Raw genomic sequence first — 12522 nt, forward strand, 5'->3', positions numbered from 1 at the left:
TATTTCCTCTAGGCCTAGCTATGTAGGAACATAGCTCTAGAGTAGGGGGAAATTCCAGAGGGGCTGGCCTGCAGAGCCTCTCAGCCCTGACCATAATTTTACCCCACTATTACACCTGAGCTGCTAACATCCAACCGATGGAGTCTAGCTCCCCGTAGCTACCTAGGGCACTCCACATGTGTCATTGGACCATCCCAAGGTGTCAGGGATCCTGGCTGCTCGGCGGTGCGCGCATGCACAGATCGCTGACTCATCCTAGCCAGCGAGCACTGAATCCTAGGTGATCGCGGCCGCACATGCGCACTAGCGATCGTGGCCGTACCAATGAGAGCACAGGGCGCCCTATTTAAACCAGCCCTGTGCATCTCCAAATCGCCTTATGGTCTTGTTACCTGTACCTGTGTTCCTGTTTGATCCTGTGTTCCTGATTACCTTGTTGCCGACCCAGCCTGTTCCTGATACTGCTGTCTTCTCCTGCTCTGACCCCTGGCTCGTCCTGACTATTCTCTGCCTGATCCTGATTGCCTGACCTCCTGCTACTGAACCTGGCTCATGACCCGTTATTCTTCTGCCTACTGCTCCGTACTGTCTGCTCTGCTGTTGCCAACCCGGCCTGTCTGACCACGCATACCTCTTCACATCTGGCTCTTACCTGCTCCACGCCATTGGCATCCGCCTCTACCACAGCTGGGGTTTCTCGGGGGTCGCGACCTGGTCTAAGGCTGCTTCAAGTCCATCCCCACCATCAGGGGCTCTGGTGAACCAGCAGACTGAGGCTTAGACTCCGCGGCCTGAGCTATCCCGGCCAGTGGGCCGCTAGAGGCTACCGCCAGTTGGCTGCTGACACAAGGTCTGTTCCCATCAGGAGATGCGGCACTCTACTGTATCTTCTTTCCCATGCTGCCCTTCCTCTCCCCAAGAACCATGACTCATCCAACATGAAGAGGTGCTCTTCACTCTTTTCTTTGAGATGCAGATATCCTCACCTTCTTTTTTCCACCTCCTTTTACAAAAACACTTTTTGGGATGTTTATCCCTTGGCATGTGGAGTTTATAAGGTTCCATGCCGAGCTACATGATAGCACATGATTTTTAATTAGGATATAGGTTTGGAAGATTTTGTCTGCTAGTCAGCTATCTGTTTAGTGTGCTGTGTGTGTGATGATTGGCTACTTTGGTAACAAAAGGCACAAGTGCCCCACCTCCGATTTATGAGGCCTGCAGAACCTGTTTGTCCCCTAATACCAGCACATTGAGAAGTGAATGGAATGCCTAGCTTTTACTGCAACTATGGTGATAAAGGAGGGAAAGTGTGGCACTTTGGTTGCAAACTGGTTAGGGCACAGCAGTGCAGCAGCAAGCAACATGCAAACATCTGCAGCAACTGTTCAGCAACAAATGGATGCTGCATACCCCAAACATAAAAAAGGCTCTAGCACGACACAACCAAATAGAATAACCCCACCCCCAAACAAAAATATGTAAGCCCTTAAAGAATGTAATCCCCCCCCCCCTCCCCAAAAAAAAGCCCACTATTTTCTAACCCAATAAAACAAAATAGAAAAACATTAATTGGAAGAAAAAAGACCATAATTAGAGATGAGCGAAGTATTCAAAAATTCGATTCGGCTGATTCGGCGAATTCGAGGAATAAATTCGATTCGATGCGAATATATTCGCTGCGATTTTAACTTATAAAAGGGTGTTTCTAGGCTTCAGAGAGCCTTTATATTAGTGCAGAACACTGTACCTTTAATTTAAATGCCCTTGGAGTCTGCTGGGGAAGAGAAATAATACTGTCAGTCAGTATGACATGCAGATGAGTGCCGTCGATCTTAGAATCACCGCACACTTCACTCATTTGGCCAGTCACGGGGCCAAAACCAGAGTGTGGAGCCACAGTGCGGCGGTGGAGGCAGCAGCAATGGGAGGCCATACAGCACCCTATGACAAAAATGGAACCCACCAGCAGTGTGAGGAGACCTGAAAGTGGCACATGGCAGAGTGTGGCGATGGAGACAGCAGCAATAGGAGGCCGTACAGGGACCCATGACACACTCTTGACCTGGCAGCAACATTAGGAGGCGGTACAGGGGCCCATGGCAGATTACGGGCCTGGCAGCAGCAATGGGAGGCCCGTAATCTGCCAGCACCCTATGACAAAATGGAACACACCAGCAGTGTGAGGAGACCTGAAAGTGGCACATGGCAGAGTGTGGCGATGGAGACAGCAGCAATGGGAGGCCGTACAGGGACCCATGAGAGACTCTGGACCTGGCAGCAGCATGAGGAGGCGGTACAGGGGCCCATGGCAGATTACGGGCCTGGCAGCAGCAATGGGAGGCCCGTAATCTGCCAGCACCCTATGACAAAATGGAACCCACCAGCAGTGTGAGGAGACCTGAAAGTGGCACATGTTTGGGGCATGATTCATGGCGGATTTAGTCAGTTGTGTCAGGAACTGGTGGTTTGAAATCCAGACTAATCCACGCCTGATTCATTTTCACAAACGTGAGTCTCTCCACACTTTTGGGTGGACAGTCGTGTCCTCCGCGGAGTTACAATACCTCCTGCCGCACTAAACACGCGCTCCAATGCCACGCTACTGGCCGGGCATGACAGCCTTTCAAGGGCAAATTCAGCTAGTTGGGGCCAAAGGTCAAGTTTCGTTGCCCAGTAGTCAAGGGGATTGTCTACCTCGGTTGGCAGGGTGCTGTCCAAGTAGGCCCAAGCCTGTTGTTTGAGGTCCTGCTCCAGGTCCACCTGATGCTGCTGCTGCTGCAGCTGATTAGTAGTTTCCTCACTGCGCTGGTGAAGAAAGCTACTCATCATCGACTGCAGACTGAGGCAGCCGCTGCTGGTGGAGCTGCCACTGCTCCTACCACCCCACCCCTCCCCTGCTGCCATGGCAGTGGAACGCGAGCGCACAGGGCCCACAGTGTCTGAGGATGGACGTTGGCGCAGAAAGGCAGAGACCAGCTGACTATATAGGTGGTTTTTATAGTACTTTATTTTGGCCTCCCTTTCAGCAGGTGTGAAAAAGGCCACCATTTTTGAACGGTAGCGAGTGTCCAACAAGGTGGACAGCCAAAAGTCATCCCTCTGTCTGATGGTTATTATTCGGCTGTCGCTACGCAAGCAACCGAGCATGCTATGGGCCATTTGTGCCAAGGAATGCGAGGGACTCCCTGCCTCCATCTCCACAGCATACTGCCACGGTGCGTCTGGGTCCTCTGTCTCCTCCTCCTCCTCCTCTACCAGATGCTCCTGCTCCTCCACTCCTGTCCGCTGAGTGGAAAAACCACCCATTTCACTCAATAATTCCTGAGCACCAATGTCCTCCTCTACCTCCTCCTCTTCTTCCTGTCCTGCCCCCACAGGGGTCATGTAGCGTTGAGATCTGTGCGCCACTTCTACCGCACCCTGACCAGCCATTTTTAACAGCATTTGTTCCAGGACGTGCAACAGAGGAATGACGTCGTTCATCCCATAGTCCTGCCGACTCACAAATAGCGTGGCCTCCTCAAAGGGCCTGAGCAAGCGGCAGGTGTCACGCATGAGCTGCCAATGGCTGACATCTAAGTTACACAGGGAGTACCTTTATCCGCTTGTAACATCAGGAAATCTGTGATGGCCTTTCGCTGTTCGTAAAGGCAGTCTAACATATGTAGGGTTGAATTCCACCTTGTTGCAACGTCACAGCATGAGGAGTCGGTACGGGGGCCCATGGCAGATTACGGGCCTGGCAGCAGCAATGGGAGGCCCGTAATCTGCCAGCACCCTATGACAAAAAATGGAACCCACCAGCAGTGTGAGGAGACCTTAAAGTGGCACATGGCAGAGTGTGGCGATGGAGACAGCAGCAATGGGAGGCCGTACAGGGACCCATGAGAGACTGTGGACCTGGCAGCAGCATGAGGAGGCGGTACAGGGGCCCATGGCAGATTACGGGCCTGGCAGCAGCAATGGGAGGCCCGTAATCTGCCAGCACCCTATGACAAAAAATGGAACACACCAGCAGTGTGAGGAGACCTGAAAGTGGCACATGGCAGAGTGTGGCGATGGAGACAGCAGCAATGGGAGGCCGTACAGGGACCCATGAGAGACTCTGGACCTGGCAGCAGCATGAGGAGGCGGTACTGGGGCCCCAGGCAGATTACGGGCCTGGCAGCAGCAATGGGAGGCCCGTAATCTGCCAGCACCCTTGTCAGGAATGGACTCAGCACTGGTGGTGGGACTCGCCTGCCGTGTGGGCTGCAGTACCAGAGCTGACCAGCGGGTGCTCTCAGCACTGGTGGTGGAACTCACCTGCCGTGTGGGCTGCAGTACCAGAGCTGACCAGCGGGTGCTCTTAGCAGCCAGAAGCTCACAATCAGCCAAACCTGGGGCTGATTACAGAAAGGTGTATATAAGGCATGACCAGGTCTGTGCTCTGGGCCTTGGTGTATGTTTTCCCATGAGCCTCTGTACTCGTATCCTGTATCCTGTGTTCCTGCTTCGTTGCTGACCCGACTTGATCCTGATCTCTGTTGACCGTCTCCTGTTCTGACTACTGGCTCATCCCTGACTATTCTTCTGCCTACTCCTATGCTGTTTGACCTCCTGTTGCTGTACCTTGGCTTGTGACCCGTTTACTCTTTGCCTGCTGCTCTGTACTGATCTGCCTCCACCGTTACCGACCCGGCTTGTCTGACCACGCTAACTACTCTGCCATCCATCCATCCTGCACGGATCCAGCCGTACCTGCACATACCTCTGGCGGATCCCCCTACCACTAGCAGGTGTACTCAGGGGCCGCGACCTGGTCTCAGTCCTGCGCCAAGTCCATCCCCACCATCAGGGGCTCTGGTGAAAAGGCAGACTGGGGCTTAGACTCCGCGCCCTGGGGAATCCTGCCCTGAGGACCGCTAGAGGTACCACCAGGCAGTCGTTACAGAACCCTACGGCCGGCCTGACCATTCCACCTCTCCAGCCCTGACTACGCCTGTGTTCCTGCACCTCCTAAGATTAGTGGAAGGTTAGTTTGTTCACTGTGCGTTTATACATATATATATATCTGGGTGGCTAATAATAACCTCTATTGTATTGTACCTGAGACCTGCGTTTCCCTGTGTCAGTCCACACCTTTCTGGTCATTCCTTGATTCCTGACAACCCTATGACAAAAAATGTAACACACCAGCAGTGTGAGGAGACCTGAAAGTGGCACATGGCAGAGTGTGGCGATGGAGACAGCAGCAATGGGAAGCCGTACAGGGACCCATGAGAGACTGTGGACCTGGCAGCAGCATGAGGAGGCGGTACTGGGGCCCATGGCAGATTACGGGCCTGGCAGCAGCAATGGGAGGCCCGTAATCTGCCAGCACCCTATGACAAAAAATGTAACACACCAGCAGTGTGAGGAGACCTAAAAGTGGCACATGGCAGAGTGTGGCGATGGAGACAGCAGCAATGGGAGGCCGTACAGGGACCCATGAGAGACTCTGGACCTGGCAGCAGCATGAGGAGGCGGTACAGGGGCCCATGGCAGATTACGGGCCTGACAGCAGCAATGGGAGGCCCGTAATCTGCCAGCACCCTATGACAAAAAATGGAACACACCAGCAGTGTGAGGAGACCTGAAAGTGGCACATGGCAGAGTGTGGCGATGGAGACAGCAGCAATGGGAGGCCGTACAGGGACCCATGAGACACTCTGGACCTGGCAGCAGCATGAGGAGGCGGTACTGGGGCCCATGGCATATTACGGGCCTGGCTGCAGCAATGGGAGGCCCGTAATCTGCCAGCACCCTATGACAAAAAATGTAACACACCAGCAGTGTGAGGAGACCTGAAAGTGGCACATGGCAGAGTGTGGCGATGGAGACAGCAGCAATGGGAGGCCGTACAGGGACCCATGAGAGACTGTGGACCTGGCAGCAGCATGAGGAGGCGGTACTGGGGCCCATGGCAGTTTACGGGCCTGGCAGCAGCAATGGGAGGCCCGAAATCTGCCAGCACCCTATAACAAAAAATGGAACACACCAGCAGTGTGAGGAGACCTGAAAGTGGCACATGGCAGAGTGTGGCGATGGAGACAGCAGCAATGGGAGGCCGTACAGGGACCCATGAGACACTGTGGACCTGGCAGCAGCATGAGGAGGAGGTACAGGGGCCCATGGCAGATTACGGGCCTGGCAGCAGCAATGGGAGGCCCGTAATCTGCCAGCACCCTATGACAAAAAATGGAACACACCAGCAGTGTGAGGAGACCTGAAAGTGGCACATGGCAGAGTGTGGCGATGGAGACAGCAGCAATGGGAGGCCGTACAGGGACCCATGAGAGACTCTGGACTTGGCAGCAGCATGAGGAGGCGGTATAGGGGCCCATGGCAGATTAGGGGCCTGGCAGCAGCTATGGGAGGCCCGTAATCTGCCAGCACCCTATGTCAAAAAATTCAACACACCAGCAGTGTGTGAGGAGACCTGAAAGTGGCACATGGCAGAGTGTGGCGATGGAGACAGCAGCAATGGGAGGCCGTACAGGGACCCATGACAGACTCTGGACCTGGCAGCAGCATGAGGAGGCGGTATATAGGGGCCCATGGCAGATTAGGGGCCTGGCAGCAGCTATGGGAGGCCCGTAATCTGCCAGCACCCTATGTCAAAAAATTCAACACACCAGCAGTGTGTGAGGAGACCTGAAAGTGGCACATGGCATGAGAGACTGTGGACCTGGCAGCAGCATGAGGAGGCGGTATAGGGGCCCATGGCAGATTAGGGGCCTGGCAGCAGCTATGGGATGCCCGTAATCTGCCAGCACCCTATGACAAAATGGAACCCTGGGCTAGGGCAGGCAGAACCGCCGTATCTTTATCACGGTTTTCCCAGGCCACCGAATGGCGACGCTGCATATGCTGACGCAACGCTGTAGTCCCAACATGGGCCCCCTGGCCACGCTTGACTTTCTGGCCACATAGTCGACATACGGCTACGTTTACTTCCTCGGGCGGCTTGACGAAAAATTGCCACACCGCCGAGTAGGAAACTTTGCCCCCGCTACTCCTCACTGGCTGACTGCTACTTCCTCCGTGTACACCGGCACCACTACTGGCCGTGGTGGTAGGTTGCAGTGGAGCTGGTGCTCTACTCCGTGGCCGTTTGCCTCCACTGACACTGCTGCGACCCTGCTGCCTCCTGGCAGCAGCAATGGGAGGCCGTACAGGGACCCATGACACACTCTGGACCTGGCAGCAGCATGAAGAGGCGGTATAGGGGCCCATGGCAGATTACGGGCCTGGCAGCAGCAATGGGAGGCCCGTAATCTGCCAGCACCCTATGACAAAAAATGGAACACACCAGCAGTGTGAGGAGACCTGAAAGTGGCACATAGCAGAGTGTGGCGATGGAGACAGCAGCAATGGGAGGCCGTACAGGGACCCATGAGAGACTCTGGACCTGGCAGCAGCATGAGGAGGCGGTACGGGGGCCCATGGCAGATTACGGGCCTGGCAGCAGCAATGGGAGGCCCGTAATCTGCCAGCACCCTATGTCAAAAAATTCAACACACCAGCAGTGTGTGAGGAGACCTGAAAGTGGCACATGGCAGAGTGTGGCGATGGAGACAGCAGCAATGGGAGGCCGTACAGGGACCCATGACAGACTCTGGACCTGGCAGCAGCATGAGGAGGCGGTATATAGGGGCCCATGGCAGATTAGGGGCCTGGCAGCAGCTATGGGAGGCCCGTAATCTGCCAGCACCCTATGTCAAAAAATTCAACACACCAGCAGTGTGAGGAGACCTGAAAGTGGCACATGTTTGGGGCATGATTCATGGCGGATTTAGTCAGTTGTGTCAGGCACTGGTGGTTTGAAATCCAGACTAATCCACGCCTGATTCATTTTCACAAACGTGAGTCTCTCCACACTTTGGGTGGACAGTCGTGTCCTCCGCGGAGTTACAATACCTCCTGCCGCACTAAACACGCGCTCCGATGCCACGCTACTGGCCGGGCATGACAGCCTTTCAAGGGCAAATTCAGCTAGTTGGGGCCAAAGGTCAAGTTTCGTTGCCCAGTAGTCAAGGGGATTGTCTACCTCGGTTGGCAGGGTGCTGTCCAAGTAGGCCCAAGCCTGTTGTTTGAGCTCCTGCTCCAGGTCCACCTGATGCTGCTGCTGCTGCGGCTGGTTAGTAGTTTCCTCACTGCGCTGGTGAAGAAAGCTACTCATCATCGACTGCAGACTGAGGCAGCCGCTGCTGGTGGAGCTGCCACTGCTCCTACCACCCCACCCCTCCCCTGCTGCCATGGCAGCGGAACGCGAGCGCACAGGGCCCACAGTGTCTGAGGATGGACGTTGGCGCACAAAGGCAGAGACCAACTGACTACATAGGTGGTTTTTATAGTACGTTATTTTGGCCTCCCTCTCAGCAGGTGTGAAAAAGGCCACCATTTTTGAACGGTAGCGAGGGTCCAACAAGGTGGACAGCCAAAAGTCATCCCTCTGTCTGATGGTTATTATTCGGCTGTCGCTACGCAAGCAACCGAGCATGCTATGGGCCATTTGTGCCAAGGAATGCGAGGGACTCCCTGCCTCCATCTCCACAGCATACTGCCACGGTGCGTCTGGGTCCTCTGTCTCCTCCTCCTCCTCCTCTACCAGATGCTCCTGCTCCTCCACTCCTGTCCGCTGAGTGGAAAAACCACCCATTTCACTCAATAATTCCTGAGCACAAATGTCCTCCTCTACCTCCTCCTCTTCTTCCTGTCCTGCCCCCACAGGGGTCATGTGGCGTTGAGATCTGTGCGCCACGTCTACCGCACCCTGACCAGCCATTGTTAACAGCATTTGTTCCAGGACGTGCAACAGAGGAATGACGTCATTCATCCCATAGTCCTGCCGACTCACGAATAGCGTGGCCTCCTCAAAGGGCCTGAGCAAGCGGCAGGTGTCACGCATGAGCTGCCAATGGCTGACATCGAAGTTACACAGGGGAGTACCTTTATCCGCTTGTAACATCAGGAAATCGGTGATGGCCTTTCGCTGTTCGTAAAGGCGGTCTAACATGTGTAGGGTTGAATTCCACCTTGTTGCAACGTCGCAGATCAGGCGATGCTGTGCAATTCCGTTCTGCCGCTGCAGCTCAAGGAGGGTGTGCTTTGCGGTGTAGGAATGGCTGAAATGCATGCAAAGTTTACGTGACATTTTAAGGATGTCTTGCAGTGGGATGGTGGATTTTAGAAACCGCTTGACAACCAGATTGAACACGTGAGCCATGCATGGCGCATGGCACAACCTTCCTTGAAGCAGAGCAGACACCATGTTCTTTCCGTTGTCGGTCAACATGGTTCCGATTTTCAGTTTGCGCGGAGACAGCCATCTGTCGATTTCTCTGTTCATTACACTGAGAAGTTCCTCCCCTGTGTGACTACGTTCGCCTGGACCTGGCAGCAGCATGAGGAGGCGGTATAGGGGCCCATGGCAGATTAGGGGCCTGGCAGCAGCTATGGGAGGCCCGTAATCTGCCAGCACCCTATGTCAAAAAATTCAACACACCAGCAGTGTGAGGAGACCTGAAAGTGGCACATGGCAGAGTGTGGCGATGGAGACAGCAGCAATGGGAGGCCGTACAGGGACCCATGACAGACTCTGGACTTGGCAGCAGCATGAGGAGGCGGTATAGGGGCCCATGGCAGATTAGGGGCCTGGCAGCAGCTATGGGAGGCCCGTAATCTGCCAGCACCCTATGTCAAAAAATTGAACACAACAGCAGTGTGTGAGGAGACCTGAAAGTGGCACATGGCAGAGTGTGGCGATGGAGACAGCAGCAATGGGAGGCCGTACAGGGACCCATGAGAGACTCTGGACTTGGCAGCAGCATGAGGAGGTGGTATATAGGGGCCCATGGCAGATTAGGGGCCTGGCAGCAGCTATGGGAGGCCCGTAATCTGCCAGCACCCTATGTCAAAAAATTCAAGACACCAGCAGTGTGAGGAGACCTGAAAGTGGCACATGGCATGAGAGACTGTGGACCTGGCAGCAGCATGAGGAGGCGGTATAGGGGCCCATGGCAGATTAGGGGCCTGGCAGCAGCTATGGGAGGCCCGTAATCTGCCAGCACCCTATGTCAAAAAATTCAACACACCAGCAGTGTGTGAGGAGACCTGAAAGTGGCACATGGCAGAGTGTGGCGATGGAGACAGCAGCAATGGGAGGCCGTACAGGGACCCATGACAGACTCTGGACCTGGCAGCAGCATGAGGAGGCGGTATATAGGGGCCCATGGCAGATTAGGGGCCTGGCAGCAGCTATGGGAGGCCCGTAATCTGCCAGCACCCTATGTCAAAAAATTGAACACAACAGCAGTGTGTGAGGAGACCTGAAAGTGGCACATGGCAGAGTGTGGCGATGGAGACAGCAGCAATGGGAGGCCGTACAGGGACCCATGAGAGACTCTGGACTTGGCAGCAGCATGAGGAGGCGGTATATAGGGGCCCATGGCAGATTAGGGGCCTGGCAGCAGCTATGGGAGTCCCGTAATCTGCCAGCACCCTATGTCAAAAAATTCAACACACCAGCAGTGTGAGGAGACCTGAAAGTGGCACATGGCATGAGAGACTGTGGACCTGGCAGCAGCATGAGGAGGCGGTATAGGGGCCCATGGCAGATTAGGGGACTGGCAGCAGCTATGGGAGGCCCGTAATCTGCCAGCACCCTATGTCAAAAAATTCAACACACCAGCAGTGTGTGAGGAGACCTGAAAGTGGCACATGGCAGAGTGTGGCGATGGAGACAGCAGCAATGGGAGGCCGTACAGGGACCCATGACAGACTCTGGACCTGACAGCAGCATGAGGAGGCGGTATATAGGGGCCCATGGCAGATTAGGGGCCTGGCAGCAGCTATGGGAGGCCCGTAATCTGCCAGCACCCTATGTCAAAAAATTCAACACACCAGCAGTGTGAGGAGACCTGAAAGTGGCACATGGCAGAGTGTGGCGATGGAGACAGCAGCAATGGGAGGCCGTACAGGGACCCATGACAGACTCTGGACTTGGCAGCAGCATGAGGAGGCGGTATAGGGGCCCATGGCAGATTAGGGGCCTGGCAGCAGCTATGGGAGGCCCGTAATCTGCCAGCACCCTATGTCAAAAAATTCAACACACCAGCAGTGTGTGAGGAGACCTGAAAGTGGCACATGGCAGAGTGTGGCGATGGAGACAGCAGCAATGGGAGGCCGTACAGGGACCCATGACAGACTCTGGACCTGGCAGCAACATGAGGAGGCGGTATATAGGGGCCCATGGCAGATTAGGGGCCTGGCAGCAGCTATGGGAGGCCTGTAATCTGCCAGCACCCTATGTCAAAAAATTGAACACAACAGCAGTGTGTGAGGAGACCTGAAAGTGGCACATGGCAGAGTGTGGCGATGGAGACAGCAGCAATGGGAGGCCGTACAGGGACCTATGAGAGACTCTGGACCTGGCAGCAGCATGAGGAGGCGGTATATAGGGGCCCATTGCAGATTAGGGGCCTGGCAGCAGCTATGGGAGGCCCGTAATCTGCCAGCACCCTATGTCAAAAAATTCAACACAACAGCAGTGTGTGAGGAGACCTGAAAGTGGCACATGGCAGAGTGTGGCGATGGAGACAGCAGCAATGGGAGGCCGTACAGGGACCCATGAGGGACTCTGGACTTGGCAGCAGCATGAGGAGGCGGTATATAGGGGCCCATGGCAGATTAGGGGCCTGGCAGCAGCTATGGGAGTCCCGTAATCTGCCAGCACCCTATGTCAAAAAATTCAACACACCAGCAGTGTGAGGAGACCTGAAAGTGGCACATGGCATGAGAGACTGTGGACCTGGCAGCAGCATGAGGAGGCGGTATAGGGGCCCATGGCAGATTAGGGGCCTGGCAGCAGCTATGGGAGGCCCGTAATCTGCCAGCACCCTATGTCAAAAAATTCAACACACCAGCAGTGTGTGAGGAGACCTGAAAGTGGCACATGGCAGAGTGTGGCGATGGAGACAGCAGCAATGGGAGGCCGTACAGGGACCCATGACAGACTCTGGACCTGGCAGCAGCATGAGGAGGCGGTATATAGGGGCCCATGGCAGATTAGGGGACTGGCAGCAGCTATGGGAGGCCCGTAATCTGCCAGCACCCTATGTCAAAAAATTCAACACACCAGCAGTGTGTGAGGAGACTTGAAAGTGGCACATGGCAGAGTGTGGCGATGGAGACAACCCACCGACTGTTTTGCTCGCTGCCAAGCTGCCACCCTCTTCTCCTGATGATGCGGAAGCAATAGCCTGATGACGACGAGGCTGCCAAGTGCGATCAGCCTCATCATCATCAATTAGGGTCTCCGCCTCACTACTAGCCCCCTCGGCTGCGTGTGGGTCAGGAGACAGACCTGTCTCTACACCGGCTACCGAGCCACTCTCCTCGCCACTACTTCTTTGCCTGACTGCTGAAGAGGCGGATGTCTCCCCCCGTTCCTGACCGCCCTCTGTTAGCTCTTCCTCACTGTACTGGATGACACCG

This window comes from Staurois parvus, unplaced genomic scaffold (genome assembly GCF_062004578.1).
Source record: "Staurois parvus isolate SC_StPar_1 unplaced genomic scaffold, SC_StPar_1.0 ptg000501l, whole genome shotgun sequence".
Lineage (NCBI taxonomy): Eukaryota > Metazoa > Chordata > Amphibia > Anura > Ranidae > Staurois > Staurois parvus.